General features: G+C 34.3%; 1 long non-coding RNA gene across 1 annotated transcript; it reads left to right on the top strand.

Annotated features, from left to right (window-relative positions):
• The first annotated feature begins 969 nt into the window (after positions 1-969).
• LOC114361956 (uncharacterized) lies at positions 970-2,858 on the top strand. Its single transcript, XR_003656640.1, has 3 exons — positions 970-1,204; positions 1,418-1,560; positions 1,900-2,858. It is a non-coding gene; the product is annotated as an uncharacterized LOC114361956 (long non-coding RNA).
• The last annotated feature ends 430 nt before the right edge of the window (positions 2,859-3,288 follow it).

The following is a 3,288-nucleotide window of genomic DNA, read 5'->3' as shown; positions in this document are numbered from 1 at the left end:
CGAAGCCGCGGGCGGAAAGCTAGTTTTACCTATAAATAAAAATATATTGGATGGGTAAAGCTTTTGCAGTTGCAAAACATACTAAATGGTAGCTTATTCTGTATTTTGATTCAGTGCTGAAAGTGACTCAGCTGAACACGCCTGACAAATTTACAATTAAGGACAAAACAAGTTGTTTGGACTGTCTTGTTTTTTAATACGCCGCCCACGTAATTTATGCTGATCAACTTAAATCAACAGTTCGTAATTTGGCGATCGTTAATTTTAATATGGCGCCACTAAATTGTTTGTAGGAAAATTGCTATAGGGGAGAATCGAAGTGTTGTTTCGGAGACAGTTTGCTTCGACGTATTGTTATTTTCTTTTTATCTGAGATCGAGTTTGACGATGTTATAGGGTATTATAAAAGATAAGGTACGGAAAATTTTAAAAGAACCTCTGACGTGATAGCATGAAGACTCATGATGAAGGGACCACCTCTAGAGCCATTTTTCTGGCGCACATTGAATCTAAATTTAGTATGAGATCTATTACGACTAATCTAGCCATGCCACAACTCTTTTTAGAATCTATTTGTCGTTTGACAGATACAGACGACCACACACAGCCAGATAATAATCAAATGAGATTGTAATTGTTCGTGTTCAATCTAGTCCGAGGCAGAGCCGTGGTCTCAGAAGGCGAGCCGTCAAAGCGACTGATTTCTATATTAATAATTTCGTCAAGGGGTACGGTAGACTGGATCGAAACCTTATATGAATAACAAAGCATAAAAAAATATCGATTTTGAGTCGACAACATATATCCGCAAAATTCGGATAATGGAGAATTTCGTTAAATTCCGATGGCACTGACAACAAACAAACCGCTGTCGCCATCTTTAGTAGTTCACCATCCATTCACTATGCGATCAGCGCCTAAACCTTATATAAACCATAAACTATTTGCTGGGTTGTCATCGATTTTTATGATATACTCTTTGTTGTGTGTTTTTTCTTTAAACCTGGTATTGGCCGATTCAACCACAGAAAAAGAATATTAGCCATAACCATAAAAGTTGAAGTTCAAATGTCAGTGTCATTTAGTTTCGCACAGTGATAAATTCCAGTGACATTCAATTTTTGTAATGGCAAAATATTTGTAAGAAACTGCAAACAAATGCAAATGTGCAGTCGATGTGTGGAATGCGACAACATTATACTCGGTAAGCGGCTTAATTATTTTTTTTATTTAACCCGACAAATAATAATAAATGACCACATGCATAGCCTGTGTTGAGTTGTTATCAACATAATACAGAAACAGACACGATTTTTGCACCGTTTTTTCTGGTAACGGAATAGACTCCTTCATGCGCAAGTTCCACTTGAGCTCGGCTGGTTCTTATTATAAATAATTGTGTAATATATTTTTGCAGATAATTTCAATTATTGAGAGTGTTGTGGCTTAGAAACAATTAGGCAGTTAAGAATAAACAAGGCTCGGGCACTATCAAACCTTTTTCCTAAAAAGCAAAAAGCTGCTTCTGCTGCATCACAAGATTTATTTGATGACTTTCAGGTAAGTTAATAGTGTAGGTCACTGAGTAAAGTAAAATAAATACAGAGGTGGGAGGATATACCTAAACCTACATACATTCACAATACTTATTATTATTTGAATAGGTATTTGTCTAAAAATAAAATATATTTCTCTTTAAACTCAGTTAGCTCAGATGGTAAGAGCGCGACAACGGAGAAGTCGAGGATGTAGGTTCAATTCCTGCATGTGGTGTATTTTTTCATCACATCTTATTAAATTTGTTTAATAAGAGTAACACAATATAGCATTAAAAATTTAAATTAAATCTTTAAATTAAAGCTTTAAATTAGCTATTCATAAATATATTTCTCTTTTGAGGTTGATAACGAAGAGTTGACGGTAATCGAGGATTCATTGATGATTGATGATGCTTCTTCAGACAACAAGAAAAAACAGCTACTGTCAGTCAGCTTCTTCGGACAACAAGGAAAAACAGATGCTGTCAGTCAGCAGTGATTTTATTTCTTTAGAAGAAGAAGAAGAAGAAAACATATCAAATGGCGGACAGACCCCCGAAAAAACGTAAATAATCAAGCAGGTTTAGTAGGTACAGAATATCAGCCCCCCAGGACTAACTATTTATATTTAGCACTTTCAAATAACACCATTCAAGTATCAGTACATTCAGTTGGTTCTATGATTAATGAATGTGTTCAATGTCAAGCACTTCATTTTTTAGGTGAAAAAATTTTAGCCCATTATTTTACGCTGAAAATCTTTTTCATGAATATTGTGTCTTGGCCTATGTTAGGATTGAATCTCAAAGATTATTGTTTCTTCGAATGAATCAAAAACAGCTCAGAGCTGACAATTATAACAATATAATGATAGAGAAATGGGTCAAGGCATTGGTAAAATGATAATATTGCCAGCAACTTATGTGGGAAGTCCTCGGCATATGATGCAAAATTATCAGGATTCCATGGCAATTGTATGCAAGTACTTATGGTAAACCAGACTTATTTATAACATTAACGTGCAATCCGAATTGGCAAGAAATCTTAGAAAATTTACAAGGCGCTAAAAAAGAACATAGACCCTATTTAATTGCCTGAATTTTTAAACTTAAATTGGAGGAACTTTTAGATGACATTACAAGAAAATATTTTTTTGGAATACCGAGTGCGTGGTTTTACACTATTGAATTTCAGAAACGTGGGCTTCCACATGCGCATATGCTTATTATTCTAAGAAATGAAGATAAACCAAGGTCATCAGTAGATTATGATAAATTTGTGTGTGCAGAAATACCTGACCCAGATAAAGACCAGGAACTTTTTCAGACGATTGTTTTGTTAATTTGTATTAGTTTATTTTGAATGCTGATTTAAAATAAAAATAATTTGTGTAAAAACTTATGCAGTTTTTATTTACCATATTTATTAAACACAACTAACGAAGCTATATGAATCTATATTTAATATTCTTTGAGAACTGATGACTACAGAAACATCTATCTACATTTTGCACCTAGAATTGTGTATTACGAGTCAAATTTCACCCGAGCGAAGCCGGGTTTTCAGCTAGTATGGTAATAACAACGCGACACGTTCTCTATCACCGCTGCAGACCTACGCAAACATAGACCCGCCAGCTCTACAAGCGATAGTTTCTACTAAGTAATGCAAACATAACATATTAAAGTAGACAAATTGTTTTTGATTTTTTTAAATAAATAAGTTTCACAAACTCTAAGAGACCTACCCA

Source organism: Ostrinia furnacalis, unplaced genomic scaffold, assembly GCF_004193835.3.
Source record: "Ostrinia furnacalis isolate ACB-3 unplaced genomic scaffold, ASM419383v2 OfSCF6075, whole genome shotgun sequence".
Classification (NCBI taxonomy): Eukaryota; Metazoa; Arthropoda; class Insecta; order Lepidoptera; family Crambidae; genus Ostrinia; species Ostrinia furnacalis.
Note: the sequence above shows the minus strand (reverse complement) of the source record. Positions and strands in the feature narration are given on the sequence as shown.